The following is a 21,686-nucleotide window of genomic DNA, read 5'->3' as shown; positions in this document are numbered from 1 at the left end:
TTCTTAGAAAACAACCACCTATTCACTGATGTATTGACTGTGGCTACTTTCGTACAACAATAGTGTTGGGAGTTGTTACAGAGACTATTGGCTACAAACCAAAAATGTTTACCGTTTGGGTCTGTACAGAAAAAGTTTCTTGACCACTGTCTGAATAAATGAGTTTAAGAAATAAGTCCAAATAATTCAGACAGAAAAAGGCAAGTACCATATGATTTCACTTATATGTGGGATCTACAAAACAAAACAAACAAACAGAAACAGTTCATGGACATAGAGAACAAACTGGTGGTTACCACAGGGAAGGCCGTGGGGGTGGAGCCTCATGGGGTATTTCAAGTTTTAGTTACCTCTAGCTTCTTTAGAATCAAGAAATCAAGAACTTTTTCTTGCTACTGATCTGTCAATAATTTACACAGTCATATTCCTTATGACTGTTACTTTTAGTCCCAACAACTGGCTTTTTAAATGCATTTTCACTATATGCTACCTTAAAATTTTACCTTGCCTGTTGTCCCTACTTCTAAATTCAGCTTTTACAACCAGGTAAGCATAGCAACTGTTATTAGCTAAGTTGATTATTGGCATATTTATTAAACTAAATGCACAAAAAGGCATATGTGTGGATTGAGTCATCTATAATTCTAGCTAATGGGCTGCTTTGCAGTCTGTGATTTGGCTTCCCTAACATGAAGGTTTCACACAGTCCAGTCACCCATGTTTCAGAAGATGGCAGCCCGGGAATCACCCTCCATCAGCCTGGGAATAAGATTTCTTTTAAGAGAAGTTGTTGCATTATTACCGTCTCCAAAAATGCTTTTTCTTAGTTCATATTCATAACACTTTCTTTATAGCTGGAATCTAACTTTCTTTAGAGAAGAAATCACTTCTACTTTTACATCCATGACTATAATTAATAAGACTTATTTAAGGATGCTCAAAATCAGTTGTGGCATGAATAATCCTTTCTACTTAACTAGTGTAACAAAAAAAAAATCAACAGACTTCAGGTTATTCAAAACCAAAATTGTGAAACAAATACATTTGTATTTAAAAACAATTGTGAAAATTTATTACTGTTTTTCTAAGTAAAATGCAAATTGTGTGTGTGTGTATATATTGCTTCCTGAATATATATAGGTATAAGGATCAAACCTCCACTTTGGTTCAAAAGAGATATTTTTATTTTCATATTTTATATTCTGGTATATAAAATTATGAACATAGAGTGTAAGCCTAGAGAAAGAACAAGAATTCGACAAATAAATTGCAAATAAACATAAATCCAGAAAAAATAGATTACCCATTAATGACTAATGTTTCTTCTCAAGTGAATAACTATTAATAGATAAAAAACACTTAGAATTCTTATCTTCAGTGGTCCTAAATCTAAAGGTTCTTTAAAATAGAAGCTTTTGAAATTAGTGAATAAGTTTACAAAATGCAATTATATTTTATACTACAACTTGACACAAGAACCGTCAATTAATGCAATTTTTGTTTTTCCTTCAAAAAACTGGTGACTACCACAAATCAGAATTCATAACAGTTAAAGTGAAGATTCATATGTTAAAATATTAACATAAACATTTAAATTGTATTTCTACCAACCAGGATTAGATCTGTATATCAAGTTAAAAACTAACTTTAATTATATAATAGAATTTTATTATAGTACACCTGAAACTTAGATACTTAATTAGCTGATCACCTCAATAAATGCAATAAAATAAAAAAATGCTTATTCCACACAAAAAATTAATTAATCTAAATTAGCTTTTTAAAATAATTATTAGATGTTCAGCAAGAATTATAGCCCAATATTTAAATGCTTATATTTTTAAAAGATAACTAGAATAATAGTTGATCTCACGCAGTGTTTCAGTTTTGAAATAGAGACTGTCCATGTCTCTATGGTAAATAATAAAATTGAACTTGTTTGAACAAAGCACTAAAATATGTGACAATCGTGATTATATGTCTATTCCATAATATCACTTAAATGTATCCATCTTCCTCTGACATATAAACAATACCATATAGCATTGTTCTTCTTAAAAGAAACTGACTATATGAAAGTTCAACATATGGGGAAATAATAAAATGCTTCCAAAAGTAAAGGAGAAGCTCTTATGATATGACATTAAATTCTAGATCTAAAGTTGTTCTGGGAATAGCTATTTACACTGCTGGTGAGTTTCATGTTAGAGGTCCTAGTCTATTGAGTACTTTTCTCTGATTCCCATCTAAAAAAATAAAATAAAATAAAATAAACACTCTCCTAAACACAAAAATCTTGGCCTGGACTTCTAATATCTCTGTGTTTGAAATCCTCACAGACTGCTTCTACCTGTAATGAAATAGCTATATATGTATTCATAGTTATCTAATAGTTTATACTATTCTGCTGGCTTTATTTTATTGTAAATTTTATTTAAAAATTAGTTTAAAACCAATTTGTTCAATAAGAACAGTTGATAATTTCCAAAGGATTTGATACAGAAAGTCTGTGCAAGTGGTTCATAAAATATTATCTAATTAAATGTAACCATATTTTAATGCTGAGTTGGACTTAAATTTTTTAAATCACTCCATTTTTCATTTGGTGTATATTTATCTTAACATTAATATAATAGCATACTACAGAGGAATGTTTAATACATTAATGGGCCACCAAATCATGTTCTTATGGTGTAAATTTGGATTTGTCATTGACCATCTTCTACCTTTATCCCCCACCTCTCATCTGAAACATAACTACATATAGGAAAAGCATAACATGCCAGCAACAATGTAGTTCATCATTATAGGAAACTTGTCTTAGTCCTCTCCACATACATGTTAATATAAGATATGTGAAAATATTTAATTAATGTATATATAAACATATTTGTACATATTATGTACATATATGCATATACAAATATATTTCCCCAGAAGCAATATCTACATCAGAGAAAGCTACATATATACATATATATATGTATGTATATATATACACACTATATATTGTATATAGTGTATATATACATATATATACACAATATATTGAATCATTCCATTTAGTATTATAAGCTATAACTTCAAAGGTTCCTCCCTTCTATATAAACTTGTCCACAAATAATTCAAAATATATAACAATTTTTGTGATTATTAGTTCCCACCAAAGTAAAAGAATTTCAAGCCATACAATAAGAAAAAATATTATGAAGTCATTTGTATGGAACAGGAATTGTGGCCATGTTGAACTTGGAAATCATTCTGTGTAGCATTGGGTGTATGTGCAGTGAATCCAGACAGTAAGTTTGTCAGAGCATCTGGTAGATGACTGTGCACTCCTACCTCCTTCCACTGAGGCAGCAAATGGAAGAAAGAGCCGCTGTTCTTTCTCTCCTAATATAAATTCTTAGTCTGTGCAAGTATGCAGATGTGATAAATACATTTTTTCTTTCAGACAGCAAAAACTTACGTCTTTTCCAGTCACACAGATGGGTGGTAAAGCCAACTAAAATGTAGAATCTGCCATGTTGCTTTTGCTATTATCATTAGCATTAAATTAACATTTGCCTGCTTTTAGTTAGCTCCGACAGTAGAAAAGTAAATAACCCAGAGAGAAGTAAAATTTAAAGTTTACCCCAGACCCACACAAAATCTGATGGAGTGAACTCTTCCTTATTGGTTATTTTGCTTACTATATTATTCAATGTGAAACACAGGAAGTTTCTGGAAGATTCAATGCTGTTTCATTTCTAATGCATATTTAACACAGTACAACTGTCCAGAGAATTTCAAATTTTCCAAATGATATGTGAATGTTTGAACCAAAATATTTCTTACAAACTTTGTGTTTTCTAGCTACCAGGGGCTGAAGGGGACTGTTAAAAATCAAGAGAGAAGGGAAAAGATGGGGGAAGGGAAAAATAAGGCAAAATCAGGGAAAGCATTGTCCATTGTGACAACCAATTCATCACGGACCTTTGTTTGGAATTCTCCTCAATAGGCCAGAACACAAGGTTTTTGTTTGCATAGACATATTTTTTCTCAGTGACAAGCAGTTTCCCTGCTCGCGATCATCCTTGCCCACGTGACTGTTTAACAAACTGGTGGTTTTCTCTCATAGAGCTACAGCTTCTGGGGGACTCTTTTTCTCTTTCAAGCACATTTTGCAAGGGAAGGGGAATAGTGTTTTTTTGCTAGCCTTCTACCCTATTTTTACCACCTGGCCAGCTTCATGTCAAAATATTAATGTCTATTTTCAAAGAAAACAGAAGGTTCTCTAATAGTATAACATTATAAGTTGAGTCTACTGTCCCCAAACTCCTTAATCAGATGCACTATATAAAGTTTTAAAGGTATATGTTACTAAAACATGGTTTTCTAGGGCACTGTACATTTTTTCCCTGGATTCGGAAATGTATACTGTTCACTGACACTTCCCATCCATGTAGTTGACTCATGATTTGGGAGCCGTCTGTGTGGGATAGGCTAGGCAGTAAATACAGACCCAAGCAAAGTCTGGCCGAAGGTTTATCTAGGGGGATTCCACTGGGAACTGATCGTCCTTTTGGACAAAAGTATTAAAGTATCAAGGACAGAGATTGCTGGCCATTTTGGTCAGTGGGAGTAAAACGATGGGAGAGAAATCTTAAAAGACCAAAATCTATTGTGTCATGATTGACTCATGAGAGAATACTCTAGCCTGCCCTGCTTGCAGGCAGTGAGACATCCTCACCCTGGTGATGGATGAGAATCTGAGTGTAGTACCATGCAAAGATTTTGGTTCTTGGAATCAAATGCTGATTCTAGTCTCCACTTTCTTTCCTCTATTAAAAAAAAAAGTTTAGAAATAGACAAAAAAACTGTACTTGAAAAATAACTAAATAAAAATTTTTAAAATCTTTAAAAAAAGTTTGACATTTTCAAGGTATAATTTACAAGTAAATTGTAAGATATTTATTTACTTTTTAAAGACCTTATTTATTTACTTTTTGACAGAGTGGTAGGGAGGGAGAAAGAGAGGGTCAATGCGTTGTTGTCTCTCGAATGCTCCCAACTGGGGCCCTGGTCCACAACCCAGGCATGTGCCCTGATTGGTAATCAAATTGGCAACACTTTGGTTAACAGGCAGGAGCTCAATCCACTGACCCACACCAACCAGGGTATAAAATTGTAAGATATTTAAAGTGTACATCATGTAAATTTGACATGCATATATGAGGAGGGGTCCCATAAAATGGAATTATCTTCTGGAAGCAGGCCTTTTATAGTGCAGGCCTCCCCCAACTAGGTGAGTGTTCTAGGAACCCATCCATATCAGTGTACCAACTGGTGTTGTTGTGAGAGGCTGTGTTCAGCTTCACTGAATTTTTTGAAGAGTCTCAACATGTTTGCCCATTTCATGATGGGTGATTTATGAGTGCACCTGTCCACACCACACTGAGTAGTCAGCAGCTTTTAAGCAAAAAAAATGACATGACCCCTGCTCCACCCTCTCTATCTTCACCATCTTACCTGGAGAACTATTTTTTTGTTTCCCCAGATGAAAAAAGTCCTCAAAGGGAAACACACGTCAATGTGGAAGATGTGAAACAAATACAACGAAAGCACTAAAAGGCATCAAAATTGATGAGTTCAAAAACTGTTTTGAGCAGTGGAAAAAGTGTCTGGATAGGTGTCATATTGCATCAGATGGACAGTACCTTGAAGGTGACTGAAGCTTAAATATGCAAGAAAAAATGCACAATTTTTATAAAGAAATTTCATTTTGGGGTCTCCGCCTCCTACTCTATGTTTTAACAATAGGTATTGCCTTTGACGATATAAACTCTCTGATTTCTAATGTTTTTATTTCTAAAATAAAAAATTATAACCATGCCACACTGTTGCTGTGAGGACTTAAGGCCATCTGCAGAAATTGGCCTTAGCAGCTGCTCATAGATAGTGCTCTCTCCTTGCTTCCTCTCTGTTCCTTTTTCTTTCCCTGCTCCTCCCCTCCAGTCCCCTACCCTCTCCTTGCCTTCCTTCCTCTCCTCTACCTTCTCCTCTTCTCTCCTCCCCTCCTTTGTCCTCTCCTCCCACTCCTGTCCTCTCCTCCCCCAACTCCCTTAAAGAATTTCCTCTAAAAACTTTAGAAAGAACTAGAGGGACAGTTATTATTTTCAAGAAGTCATGAACGGGGCTTATTAAAATGTTGCATTGGCTGTTATTTAACCAATAATATCATATGAAAAGAAAACAGATTAAGATAGTAGGGAGGGGAGGTAGAACCCAGTGTGACTGGAATATCCATTGTGAGGCACCGAGTTTTAAGAGCTAAGTCTGCAGAGGATAATCTGAGAGCAGCATTGAAAAGTAAGTATCTGAGGAGTTAGTAGTTTAGTCAGATTTGAAGTTCAGGTAGATAATTCTGGAGTCAGAAGGGAACACAGATTAGGGAATGGAAGCAAGAGTGAAGGTGAGAAGCAAAAGTGTAATAGCGCGCTTTGGGAAGAACAAGGGGCTAAATGAGAACAATGACAAAGGGACAGACACAGTAACAGCAGGACTTGGTTTCGTTAGGCCTCTGGGGAGGCCACAGAGTGGCGTGGGGAGAGTGCAGGAAGAGAGGGCTTCAGGGGAAAGTGAGAGAGAAAATACCACTTGAGGCCAAAAGGAAGCAAATGTTTTTTATTTCACCCCCTTGGTTTAGGTGAGTTTTGAACTTCAACATTCCTTGTTGAAACCAGGAAATTGTTGTCAGGACCTTGGAAACTATGTTTAATTAATAGTTTAAGAGGTACAATATATGACAGTAATTAATGACAATACAGTATTACAATATGATAATATTAGGTTATAGATAAATGCCTACATATTCCACATCTAAAATCAGAACATGTCTGATACCAGACCCTTTTTTTCTTTCTCACTTATGAACTTAATTATACAAAAATAACTCAAAGAGGAAATGACATTTAATTATACATTTAGAGGCTTGTCTTTATTTAAAAGAAAACATTTTTTTAAGAAATCTGGATTGATGTGGAAAATCAGACTACATTTCCATAATATACTGTGTATGATGTCACTTCCATAATGCCTAGAATAACTGACTACAAATGAAAAAATGCATAAAGTGATAACTTCAGTCATAAAACTTTCAACCATTTCATGAAAAAATGCATGCATTTTGCCAGGACAGGTAAACCTGGTTATCACCACGATCCACTGAACTTTGTACTTTGGAAACAGCGCTGGGACTGGACCTGCTGATGCAGGTTCTGTCTCAGTTCAGCCACTAATGTCATTTGATAGTGAAGGAGTTTCTTCCCACACCTCATCTGGGCGTGGAAGCCTCAAGATGCTGCTTGTACCATTCAGATACCTCTTAGGTCAGAGCAGCTCTGGATGAGTAATGCAAAACTTTCATTCTAATTCTTTTCTGCTTCTTCTGTTTTTGTTTTGTTTTGTTTTCCCCTACAGAAACATAGTCATCCACACAGTTTCGTTTGTAACCCAGTGGCAAGTGGCCCGTCCTCCTAGTCTGTATGACTATATTTTTTCAGTTATGCTCTCGCCTATGGCTAGCCCTAGATTTTATTAAAGCATTTAAAGGATTCCATTATGCTATGTTCTTTGAATATTGATTTTATTTCAATTATACTAGTCAGACAGAAATAACTTCAAACTTGGGTGGCTCTGTTTTTAATTTCAACAATGACATAGGAAAACTTACATGTGTGCTTAACCCTATGGTTGAACCACAATCATGTTAACTTAATCATAGTCACATCGATTCTAACAACATGCATTATTACCATTTATGATCATTCTCATTTAAAAAATACATGTCTCTTTGCCAAGCAATGAATTGACTCAAATATTTTCAATAGGTATCTTGGGTAACTAAATCTGTCCTCTTACTTATTGTTTTATTCCAAACCCCACTGAAAATCAAACTGATCACATAGCTAAGTGCTGGTCATTTTAATTTAGTTGCTTCTTGCAGTTATAACTTAAATGTCATCTGCACCGCCTCAGATGTAAAGTATAGAATAACTCTTTGCTCCTTCTTCTTTTGCCTTTGTTTTACTACTGCTGAAAACTTCCAATTAATCACAATCATTTATTTAAAGCCTTTAGATTTCGTATAAAGCAGAAAACCAAACCACATTACCACAGTGACACTAATTCAATGGGTCATTGAACCTCTGGATTTGCCAGAGAAACAAATCTTCAATGAGCTACATTCGGTGTGTCCTTTACAAGAGAATCTCTGAAAAAGAAAAGGAGTATTTGTGTACCATGTTTTAATGACAGAAAGTATAGAAAAAGTTTAAAACTTATTTTTCACCTGACCCCAAATTTTCAGTACACTCCTTAAAATCACGTGTTTTTTGTTTTTTTTTTATTTTTGCATGTAGAATAGAATTTTATTTGTAAACACATTTAGTTTTGGAAAATTCCCAGCAATGTACCTATTGTAGAAAATGGGGTAAAGCTATCACTGAGTAACAATTGAGGTGTATAGGAGACTGTGCTGCATGTTGTGGGTTCTGCACATCTCCAAGTGGGAGCTGGGCCCACCCCTGCAGAACCGTCTCCTGTAGAGGTGGGACACCAATGTGATTGTGGATCTGCCGTGTGATGGTGTACAGATTCTATATGGTCTCTGTGGTTACGGTAGAGAAGGAGTCCCAAGGAATTCTGAGCCTTCCACCCCCACATCCTGAAGATCCGTTAGAACTGTGGCGTCAGTGACAGAGTCCAGAAGTCACAGAGAGAGGTTAACTTTTTGAGAAAATGCTATAAATTTAGTTTCTACTAATTATACATTCATCTAAGAATGTCTAACACCAGGCAATTGAAAGTTATAAGTACCATTATTAAATGATGTTTTAAATTTAACAGTTTTATGATTATTATATAATATGGCTACCAAATCAATATTTTGTGACTTGGTAAGAAGGACAGATAATATCATTATTAAATTTATTTTTTAAATGAGAAGATCTTGGAACAAAAACTATAGATTTTGGAGCAACAGAAATATTTTGAGCCTACTGTCTTTATACTATTATTTGATGGGTGAGTATTCTGAGCTCTACCTTTGACATTTGGATATTTTGACTCATTATTTATGAAGATAAATATTTTATTATAAAAACATTGATAAATCATCATTTATTTTTAGAATAAATATATTTAGGTTATTTTTAGAATAAATCTATTAAGCTAAGTTAATTCCATGCTTAACTTGGAATGCATTATGGTTAAATAACTTTCTTATTTCTACTGTTTTCCTTTACTGAAAATTTTTAATTGGAAAAAGTTTTATCTGTGCATTTTATAAGAAAATTTTAACTAATAAATCAATTATATAAATCAAAACTTTTTAATGGTTATACTTTCTGATGGTTTGTTTTAGTCATTATTTTACCAAGATAAATTTTCCAAGCTCCAACAATGTGTAAATGTTTTAACAAGATATTATTCTTTATCTAACTTTAGTTAACAGTGTTTTTCATGTGCAGTGAAATCCTTTCTTGGTTTTATTTTCTGCTGATTATTTGTAGCATGTTCACTGACTAAGGACCACCTAACCAAAATGTCATTGGAATTAAAATGTTAACATCAAAATAGCCTGCTTTGAGTTGAGTGCTTATTTGTACATTGCAGTGGTACTTATTATAAAATCTAAAGCAATGCCTGGTTTAGGGCACAAAAATGGAAAGATGAACCGGGAAAGGATTTAGAGATCCCAAATTATAAGCCTCGTGTCTCCAGAAACCAGTATTTCTTCAACAAATGATATTTTTTACATCATTGCACTTCCTTCGTGTTAAGAAGCAGTGAGTGAAACTTACCCATTCCAACCAACTGACATGAAAGAGAAGTCCCGAATTGAATGAGATATGAGAAATCATTTTATTGGTGTAAAGAATTTCAGATAAAGAATTTAACCTGAGAAAATTGATGAAACCAGATAGAATTTCAAAAAATGCCAATTTGGACTGCTGAACACAATAATCTCTGAATAACTATATTCAAATTTTGTTAGACCACCATTTAAAACATAGAAGGCATCCAACTAACTTCTTCACCTCTTCCAATATAATACTTTCATATCTTTTCAAAAATCATGTCTCATTGTTTAGCAAAATTAATGACTTATTCATGTTTACTTTTCAGAGAGTTTATGGTTTTAAGGTAACTAGTGCAGGTGTGAGGTGATATCACATTGTGGTTTCAATGTTTATTTCTCTGATGATTAGTGCCATTGAGCATCTTTTGATATGTCTATTGGCCATCTGTATGTCCTCTTTGGAGAAGTATCTATTCAGGGCCTTTGCCCATTTTTAAATTGGATTGTTTGGTTTTTTGGTGTTGAGTTTTATAAGTTCTTTGTTAATTTTAGATATTAAACCCTTATCAGATGTATTGGTGAATATGTTTTCCCATTCACTAGGCTGTCTTTTCATTGCGTTGATGGCTTCCTTTGCTGTGAAAAAAATATTTAGTTTGATATCATAATGACTATCATAAATAAGTCAACAAACAACAAATTCTGGGGAGGATTTTGAGAAAGGAGAACTGTTGGTGGGAATGCAGATTGGTGCAGACACTGTGGAAAGCAGCATGGGGTTACCTCAAAAAATTAAAAACAAAACTGCTTTATGACCAGTGATTCCACTTCTGGGAATTTGCCCAAAGACACCCAAAACACTAATACAAAAGAACATAAGCACCTCTATGTTCATTGCAGCATTATTTTCAACAGCCAAGATTTTGAACCAGCCCAAGTGTCCATCAGTAGATGAGTAGATAAAACAACTTTGGTGCATTTCCATGATGGAATACTACTCAGCCATATAAAAAGGAAATTCCACCCTTTACAACACCATGGATGGACCTGGAGAATATTACACTAAGTGAAATAAGCTCGTCAGAGAGAGAAAAACACTACATGATTTCACTCATATATGGTATCTAAAGAACAAACAAAACTAACAAGACACAGATTCACAGACAGACAGCAGGCTGACAACTCTAAGTAGGGGATTTTGGGGGGTGGAGGGATCTAAGAAAAAGAAAAAGAGCTACTGGACACAGACAACACTGTGGTGACTGAGGGGGAGGTGGAGGTGGAAGAGGGGATAAGGGGAGTATGTGGTAATGAAAAAATGCAATGAAAATAAGATAACTAGTGCAATTGATACCATGAGAAAAATAAATTTAAAATCCTCAGAAAAACAATAACTTGAAAGGTAAGAGCACAGGTTTTAGAGTCTGGGTATTTAAGTGCTTCCTCTGCCACATATTGATGGGATCTCTTGTGCAAGTCACTCTGTCTCCCTCAAGACCTCAACTTTCCAATACAGTTAATGAACATGATCATAGCTTCACAGGTTCTTGTGAGAGTTAAGGAAGATAATGTATATAGTGAGAACTATGGCCTGGGCAAGTAATACATCAGATATCTTCTAAATGCTACTAAAGTGAAAATTACAATAGAATATGTTTTAAATGTTTTAAACAGTTTAAAGCACTACAGAAGTAATCATTTTATACTTCATCATATGTCTTTGATATTTTCATAGGTGTTGGTTTTTATTAGTAGAAACACAGCCTATATGGAATCTAGAAAATGGTGTTACAAAACACCACTGTCCTAAGTGTTGTAAATGTTTATATTTATTTATATTTATTTTATGGTATTTAGAAAATATACTGAGGGAGATTGTAGACATTTTTATGAAAATATCTGGTGGAAATGATTTCATATTTTACATATAGAAAATTATACCAGATATTTTCTGCATTGTATTTTAAATTCAATGATTTCCAAATTATTATTCTAAACTGTATGTAAGTTCTTACAAAGGGGGGAGGGTTTTCAGGGATATCTGTAAAGGACACATGCACGAAACCAAGGCGGATGGAATCGGGGGTAGAAGGTGGGGATGGCTGAGGTGGGGAGGATTGGTGGGAGGGAAATGAAGATAACTGTACTTGAGAAACAATTTAAAAAGTTAAAAAAGAAAGATCTTACAAAATAAATATTTTGGGTATTTATTTTTGTAAAATGAAATATGTATATCCATACAGAGCCCGAGAAGAATTTTTGCTGGGTTTTTATTCTTTTGGCTTCCTTATTATTTATTTATTTATTTTTAATTAGTGGGACAACTAATAGCATAGTCAATAAAACATATTATAAAAATTTACATTTAGTATGATTTTGTATTAGTTTCAGTCATACACCAAAGTGGCTAGGCAACAATATCTTTTACATAGTGACTCCCCTTATTTCCAGGCCCCACCTGGCACCATACATAGTTATTAAAATATGATTGACTGTATTTCCTATGCTGTACTTACATCCTTGCACTGTATTATGACTACCAATTTGTACTTCCTCATCCCTTTACCTTTTTCACCCAGTCCCTCAATACCTCCGATCTCTGTATCTATGAGTCTGTTTCTATTCTATATTTTCATTTATTTACAATTTACATTCAAATCATTAGAGATTCTTAAAAGCAACAAGAGAAAAGGGGATAGTTACCTACAAAGAAGTTCCCATAAGATTATCAGCTGATTTCTCAAAAGAAACATTGCAGGCAAGAAGGGCCTGGAAAGATGTATTCAAAAGTCATGAAAGGCAAGGACCTACATCCAGCAAAGTTCTCATTTAGAATGGAAGCGCAGATAAAGTGCTTCCCAGACAAGGCCAAGTTAAAGGAGTTCATCACCAAGAAGCCCTTATTATATGAAATGTTAAAGGGACTTACCTGAGAAATAGAAGATGAGCAAAAATGTGAACAGTAAATTGACAACAAACTCACCACTATCGACAACTGAACCTAAAAAACAAAAACAAAAACTAAGCAAACAACTAGAACAGGAAAAGAACCACAGAAATGGAGATCACATGGAGTGTTATCAGTGGGAAGGAGAAGGGGAGCAGGGGGAAAGGTACAGGGAATAAGAAGCCTAATTGGTAGGAACAAAACAGACAGGGGAAGGTTAAGAATAGTATGGGAAATAGAGAGGCCAAAGAACTTATATGTACAACCCATGGACCTGAACTAAGGTGGGGAATGGTGGAGAGTGGGAATGTGCAAGGTGGAGGAATGATAAAAGGGAGAAAAAAATGGGACAATTAATAACATAATCAATAAAACATATTATAAAAATTTACATTCAGTATGATTTTGTATTAGTTTCAGTCATACACCAAAGTGGCTAGGCAACAATGTCTTTTACATAGTGACTCCCCTTATTTCCAGGCCCCACCTGGCACCATACATAGTTATTAAAATATGATTGACTGTATTTCCTATGCTGTACTTACATCCTTGCACTGTATTATGACTACCAATTTGTACTTCCTCATCCCTTTACCTTTTCCACCCAGTCCCTCAATGCCTCTGATCTCTGTATCTATGAGTCTGTTTCTATTCTATTTTTTCATTTATTTTGCTCTTTAGGTTCCACATGTAAGTGAAATCATATAGTATTTATCTTATTCTGTCTGACTTACTTCACTTTGCAGAGCACCCTCTAGGCCTATGCTGTAGCAAATAATGAAACGTCATTCTTTTTTATGACCATGTAATATTCCATCACTTTGTTATCCATTCATCTTTTGATGGGCACTTGGGTTGCTTCCATAGCTTGGCTATTGTAAATAATGCTGCAATGAACATAAGAGTGCATATATTTTTGCAAATCAGTGCTTTGGATTTCTTTGGATATATACTCAGAAGTGAAATTGCTGGATCACAAGGTAGTTCCCATTTTTAATTTTTTGAGGACCCTTCATACTGTTTTCCAGAGTTGTTCCCAAATCTGCAGTCCCAACAACAGTGCATGAAGGGTCCCTTTTCCCTGTATCCTGGCCAGCACTTGTTGCCAGATGTATTGATGATAACCATTCCGACAGGTGTGAAGTGGTATATCATTGTGCTTTAATTTGCAGTTTCCTGATGACTAGTGATCTTTTCACTGTGCATCTTTTCAAAAGTCTATTGGCAATCTGTTGTCCTTTTTGGAGAAGTGTCTATTCAGGTCTTTTGTTCATTTTTTTAATGTGATGCTTTGTTTTTGGTGTTGAGGTGTATGAGTTCTTCATAACTTTTGGATATTAAGCCCTTATTGGGTGTATCATTGGTAAATACCTTCTCCCAATCAGTATGCTGCAGTTCCATTTTGTTGATGGTTTCCTTTGCTGTGCAAAACCTTTCTAGCTTGATGTAGTCCGATTGGTTTTTCTTTTGTTCATTTCCTTGTATGTTTTTGTTTCTCTTACCTGAGGTCATTTACCAGAAAAAAACATTGCTAAAAGAAATATTAGAGATTTTACTGCCTGTGTTTTCTTCTAGAAGTTCTATGGTTTTTGAACCTTACATGTAAGTCTTTTGTCCATTCTGATTATTTTGTATGTGGTATATAAAAGGTGCTCTAGTGTCGTTTTTTGCATGTATCTGTCTAATTTTCCCAACCCCATTTATTCCGCAGACTGTCTTTACCCCACTGTATGTGCTTGCCCCTTTTGTCATACACTAATTGACCATATATAAGTGTGGGTTGATTTATAACTCATTGGTCTATATGTCTGTTTTTATGCCAGATCAAAGATTTTTTTAGCCTTTATATACATGAAGAACTATTTTCACCTCAAGAAAAACAAATTAATATGAATACCTGTTGAAGAAAAAAATTAAGACTTTACCAGAGTGAACCCAATGTTACAGTTTTTGTGTTAATTCTTTGTACTCTTAAAGAATTATAAACAGCCCTGGCTGGTGTGGCTCAGTGGATTGAGGACCAGCCTGTGACCCAAAGGATTACAGGTTCAATTCCCAGTCAAGGCACATGACTGGGTTGTGGGCCAGGTTCCCCAGCAAGGGACTCACCAGAGGCAACCACACACTGATGTCTCTCTTCCTCTCTTTCTCCCTCCCTTCCCCTCTCTAAAAATAAATAAGTGAATAATGTCTTAAAAAACAGAATTATAAACAAATGTGGACATGGCCAGTGTGGGGGTTGACTGTGGGAGCAGGGGGTGGGCTGGGCTGAGGAAGGAAAAGGGGGGGAAATTGGGACAACTGTACCACAATAACAATAAATAATAAAATAAAATGAAAGATAAAATAATTAGAGCTAACTATAGAAAACTCTGGGAGGGTATTATTTCTCAAATAGTTGTCATAAAAACCCAATCTCACCTGGGTTTGTAGTAAAATAATATTAATACTTAATAAATATATTTTAACATAGATCAAGGCGATATAGGTAGATACAGTAAAGAAGGGAGAAAATAAACCACTGAAATAGATAACTGTCTTTGAAATAGTCATTTCCAATGACAGAAAAACCTCACTGATGTGTTCTAGCCTTGGAGAAACCAATCTGAATTAACAACAGCAACAAAAAGCTATGCACTCTAATAAGAAATGCAGGTATATTACTTTCAAATTCACCCTGTAAACTTAGCTGCTAATAAAAGCATTTCTAAGTAACAGACTTTCATTGCATGCTTTCATAAATAGGTGGGAATCATTTGAAATTAGTTAGACCCATTTGTATCACACAATGTGTTAAAATCTTTAAGAACAGCTTGGTAAAAGCCTCAAGCAATCTTGTTTACACTATTAGCAAATCCTTGCTTCATAGATCATACAAAAGTAAATTTCAGCCAAGCCTAGTTCAAATTATCATAAATTCTGAATTATATTCAGCATTTTAAAGCTGGAAAGGACCTCAGAGATCTTCCAGTAAAGTCTATAATAATGAGGTTTTCCTGGTAGTTACTTCCAAAATGCATGCTATACGTATAAACAAATTTCAATTATTGTTGACTATTTTCAGAAATGTTGCTGACACTGTACTGTTACTTCAGTATGGTATATCTGTTCAAACATCAATAATATTACACAATATTCAATAATGTTTTGTCAGAGTGATTTAAAATCACTAGCACTGTGTTGCATTGTTTCTGCTATTTGATTACCTTTTTTGTTTTCTTGTCCTATTCTGGTCAAGAAAATGCAGTAGTAAGTTTCTGCACACTAATAGTCTGAATAGACACAATATACAAATAACATAGCCAACAATTTCAAGAAGTTGTAAAAAGTAAAAACAGAACGATTGCACAGATCTGAAATCACTAGTGATGGGAGCCACCGTGTGGTTTTCCACACACATGAGAGAAACCTTAGAATTTCACTCCTGAAGTCTGTCTGCTTCCATGTATTTCATATATGGGGAGAGAACCGGAGAAGCCTGTCCATGCGACATCGCTGAACTCTGCGCTGCAGTTGCCAAGAAACCAGTTCTCTCCTTGCCAGGCTCTCTGATGGTATATTGCAGATCTCACAGACTTTTCTGCAACCTTATGAAAAAAACTATCAAAATAAGCCATTACTCCTAGGAGGAAAAACTGTGGCTTTTGTCCTTTGGGCCCCATCTGCCCAGTGCCCTTGCTCCTTGATGTATCCTACTTTCTTTATCCATGCAATAAGTATTTACTGAGCAGCAATCAGGTGCCCAGCTATAGGCTGTGTTGCCAAGAGGAAAGCAAAAGAAATGTTACACCCAGTTTCTGGCCTCAAAGAGTTTATGTTTGATTATGGAGAAAAACACACTTGGGTAAAGCAGCTAAATTCCAACATATAACAGTGTCCAATAATTGCCAGAGTAGGACAATAAATGTAACAAAAAAGACGAGTTTGGTATATGGGCTCAATGTCAGGAAGATGTCCTATAGAATCGAAGTCTAAATTGGGACTTACTGGGACAACTAGGATTTCCAGGACTGAAGGAATAATGATGGGTCATCCAAGTGTAAGAAATATCTAAGTGTAGAATAGGGAAAAATACTTTAAAAACTCTCTGCTGTTATACTTAATTAAAATTAATAAAATTAAAGATTCACTTTCTCCATCATATTAAATGCATTTTAAGTACTAAATGGCCACATGCGGCTAGTGGCTAAACTATTGAATGGCAGAGGCAGAGAACATTTCTATCATCCCAGAAAGTCCTGTGCAACATTTCTGTGCAGTCTTCAGTTCATAGCAAGATCAACCTGAAAGAAGCGGAGAACTCAGGGTGAAACAGAGCTCAGCTCGAGTCTCAGGAGACTTACTTAAAGGGCCAGTGACCCAAGGCAGAAAAGAATTCCTGAATGGGAATTCCATACGAGTCCAGAGGATGTTACAGCACTTCCCGGAGCCTGTATACCATATACATTAGAACTTTACCTCAAAAGGATGGGCCAGTTTGTGTGAGGGACATAGGATATAAACAGGTAGTAAAGGGAGGAAATGGAATAGCTTATAAACTAATTAATATGAAGGCACCATACACACAATGTAAAATGGAATAAAAATTTAGGAATATCCAAGGGCAAGAAAATAACTGAAGACAGAAACAACAAATAGCAATTTGTGGGCTTGACAAAAATCCCACTTTGCAAATAAGAGTTGATCTTCGGACACAAGCTAACGTCTTAGATTTCAGTAAACTGAGGGTGATCTGCTTGCAAGAAAATAAAAGGAAATAGGAGCCAAACAATTGGAAAGAAAGATACTGGCAGAGCAGAAATGGGGTGTTGGAGAGGTTCTATGTGTCCACTTACTCAAGCCACGCCCATCAAGCTGGAAAGGCAGAGAACCTGGAAAAAATTGTAAAGAAACATCTCTTGTATTATGTCTGATGATCAGAGATGACCAAGTACTACTTAAGTCCTACAACTTTAGGACAATGTAACCTCTCTTTTTTCTTCCTTTAAATACCACATTTGCAGATTTACACAGAGTATCCTCTAGCCCTTATATAGGGACCTTGTCTATTAGTGAGTCCTAATCACCATGCTATCTGGTAATAGCCAGCTAATAGCCAAGAGAACATTGACCATGGAAACACCATCTGACCATATTTTCTGTTGTGACTGAGACTTTATAGACAACACCAAGGGTCCAAATGGTTGATTTAGAATCTTAATAGCCACAAATCAATGTTTATGAATTCATCAGAATCCCTGGTGTAGCTGGCTGATTGATCAGGGACTTTGAATTACATTTCGTTTTTTGCATGTTTTTAATGCTGCTTAAAGCATTCTTAAGGATATGACAAATTTAGAGCTGAAAGGGTGCAAAAAAGTAATTTAGTTCAAGGCATTTGTTTTAATACATTAAAAATATGGCCTAGAAAGTTTAAATAACCTACAGCTCACAGCTATGGAAAGCTTACAGATCCATGGCAGCCCTGTGGATTCTACTTCCTGCACCAAAGTTTTTAGGAGGAAAGGTCTCAAAACCATGTTTTTTTATTTGTTTACAATTTCTTTTCAAAATATGTAATCTGCATTATCATCTAATTCAAAATAATCAAGAGAATAAATATCAAAAAAGTTTTGGAATGTAGCCTATTAACTGGGAATTAGAAAAGTGATTTTTCAGATATAAATATCTTTATGGAGGAAAATTATACACTGGAGAGTTGAACAAATATAAGCTAAACTAATTAAAAATATTAAGTGGCATAAAGGTTCTTTCTTTTTTGATGAAATAAAACCAAGAAAAATATAATATAAACTACCATTTTCTGAATGTCCATAAGCTAATCATAAATTACACAAGTAATGCAATATCTGACTTGAAATCAGAATATGCAAATTTAGATTTATTTCTTCCCAAGTGTGGGATTTTGAGAGAGCCTACGAACATTCTTGAATAGGTTTTCTAATCTGTAAAAACAGACAAAGAAACAAACAAAAACTTTCCCATAATACAGGACTCATGAATAAGATAAGATTATTTTTAAAAATTGCCAATATATTGCCTGAGGTATAGGTTAACAAAAACACTGGCAAGCATATTTCATCTATGTAAATATAATTTCTAGTCACTTCACAAGTGCTGCTTAGTTCCTAGGTTATTGGACCTAATGAGATTCAGTCTCAACTTTCAGGTGAAGAATGAAGCATAAAAATATGTTTCCTGGTGTTGGGAAAGCAGTGAGAGCTGAAGAGAAGCAGGTAAAGGAAGCCCTGGCTTTCAGCATCATCCTGCCAGTGTGTTATGTAAAGGGACTCCAGATGTTCTGGTCCAGTCAGAGGAAGGACAAACCTGACAGCTGTGGTACCATTAGTGTCCCTTATTTGACTTTCACCTCTGACTCTCCAGGCCGATTCAGGGCAATGCTGCAGCTAATTTGTTTGTAAAGTCATGTAAATGTTACTCTTCTGACCACATATGTATTCGAAACCATTCTCAAATGTCTCTTAGACCAGAGACTACAAAATGTTTGGATGTGAAACCTTTAGGTCACAATATTACTCTTCCAAAACTCTTAGATATTTTTTTATTATTTTAGAATATTTACTTGTAATGTCTAAAGCTGGCTGAATACATTTTTCCTTTATCAGTAACTGCCCCCCATTATTTAGTTTTTAAATTATTGACCATTTGTTGTAATTCAAAAGTTTGTCAGTATAAGTGATATATGTCTCATCAATTGTCCTGTCTTGAGTTCAGTTAAATCACTTAAATCAGCATGTGCAGGTCTATCAGTTAAGTTTTCTTCTATAACATCTTTATTTACTGTTTCTGTTTCCTATCTTTTGTTTCCTTTTTCAGGAACAAAAGTTAAACAAATTAAAGCTCCATTTTGGTCTTATGAATGGTCATGTTCTCTTTCATAATTTTCATCTCATTAATCTCTTATTCTAGGAGAGCTTCTCAAATTCCTCCACATCACTAATTAATTTTTCCATATTATCTTTATTATAGTTCAATATTTATGATACCTTTTAAAACATGGACTGTAATTGTCCTATTATACATGTAATGTCATTGAATTTTTTAGCTTATCTATCATCCTTTTGTATTTCATTCTGGTTTTAATTGTGTGCTGATGCCATTTCATGGAGATTCATTGTTGCATTTTACTGAGTTTAGCTTACAAGTTTCAAAATGTCTGAGTCTTACAAACACATTACTTTTAGAAGCATGGCTCTTTAAGCCTTCAAGTTGGTAATTCCTTTCCCTTATTTCATGGTATTGTTGTAACTTATTGTTTTTTTTATTTCTACTTTTTACAAATTTTTGAATAAGACACACCCTAACTCAGTGACTATCAAACTAAGGATGGACGGATTGCCCTAAACCACACTCTCTGGTGAATCAATGACAATAACGTTTCCTTCCAGACTCACAGCTAGAAAGAAAGTTAATGTGCCCAGATTCCAATATGATTTCTAGAAGGCATTCATTCCATTGAGGTGGTAATTCCTTCTACCTCCTGCTTGGTCCTCTAAAACTCTGAGAAGGTGTAATAGACAACAGCATAAATGTCCTGTTATAAAGTGTGTCCAGACTATCTCCGTCACTGTCTCCAGACCTGTGCTTATGGAGACATGAGCAACCAGTTGTAAGGAGTGAACAGTGGTACCACTTCATAGGTCTATCCAGCTATTTCCAAAAGATGTTCTTTCTGAATGGAGGGAAAGATTGCACTTGGGAAGGTGGGGGAGGTCTGAGGATACCGAATACACCTTTACAAACCTCAAAGACAAACACACTGGTAGCCTCTTTTGTTGGTTGGTGTATACCCTGGATATAGACCCAAAGAAATAACATAAGGGAACTACAAACTGTCTTCCTACCTTTTTTAGGTGTTCTGTTTGTCTTGAGATGAAGCCTAAGAATGCCAAGCAAATCGACCTACCACTGGTTGTTAGAAGCTCCTCCCAGATTCTAGCTTTAGGTTCTTTGAGATGACTCAATATCACATACTTTTATTTGGGGGAGGGGGGAAGTGTTGTAAGTGTCTTAAGACATAATTAGCAAAAGTTACATCTTGGACTGTTTTAAACAAGTTACCTGAGATGTTATTTTACTACTATTGGCTTTCCTCTTAAAATATTACTTTTACTTAATAGTAATAACCAATAAATATCACCTATTTAAACATTCTTATCAGTACAAACCTTCTAAATATCACAATGTTTCCATAAGTCAGGGAAACTATGTATTATGATTCCAGTTCATGTAGAAAATTCCATTGATTTCCATTTTCTATCTCCTTCTTTACTTGTCTCACAAAGCTAGTGATTTTAAGTAATGATAATTTTATTTAGATCTATTATCCTTTGAGTGTTTAATTTATTTATTGTTTTTCCATTTAGCCACTCACGCAGTACAATTTGACTAGTTACTGTGCACTAGCCTCTGGTTTAGACCCTGCAGATACTGAGATGTGCATACATTCTGCCTTCAGGAACTTATGATGGAATCATGGGGATACATAATGAAAAAATCTTTACACTATGCTGTAATAAATCTTCCTGAAAGTGTATATACTATAAAAAATATTAAAATACTAGTGTCAATTAGCATCTGATTTTCATATGCTTAGGTTGTTATTTTTATCAACAATTTAGATTCAAAATTTATTTTAAACATTTTTGAAACATTGAGTTGGTCATATTGAATATGATTATAATTGGTACCATTTATTGAGAAATTTCTATAAGCTAGTTACTATAGCTTATTATGCTTCCTGTATATCATCTCTAATTTTGGAAAAAATGGAAATGTTTTTAACTTTAAATTATCTATATCAGTTAGGAGGGCCTAACAGAAATGGAATAACATATCTTTCAAACACTTTCACTTGAAAATCATTATTCCCAT

General features: G+C 34.8%; 1 protein-coding gene across 9 annotated transcripts in view; it reads left to right on the top strand.

Moving 5' to 3' along the window:
- The window catches only part of LMO3 (LIM domain only 3), a 227,741-nt gene that overhangs the window by 145,582 nt on the left and 60,473 nt on the right, over positions 1-21,686 (top strand). The window contains exon 7 of one of the 9 annotated variants that reach the window (XR_008390980.1): positions 5,540-6,956. The exons of the other annotated variants lie outside the window; for them this stretch is intronic. The gene's annotated coding sequence lies outside the window, so the exon portion shown is untranslated. Of the gene's footprint in view, positions 1-5,539; positions 6,957-21,686 lie in introns of those variants that run through there. 9 annotated transcript variants of the gene reach the window in all.

The sequence above is a fragment of the Artibeus jamaicensis genome, unplaced genomic scaffold (assembly GCF_021234435.1).
Source record: "Artibeus jamaicensis isolate MK-2021 breed Jamaican fruit bat unplaced genomic scaffold, CSHL_Jam_final contig_233, whole genome shotgun sequence".
Taxonomy (NCBI): Eukaryota; Metazoa; Chordata; class Mammalia; order Chiroptera; family Phyllostomidae; genus Artibeus; species Artibeus jamaicensis.
This window is presented reverse-complemented; position numbering and strand designations above follow the sequence as displayed.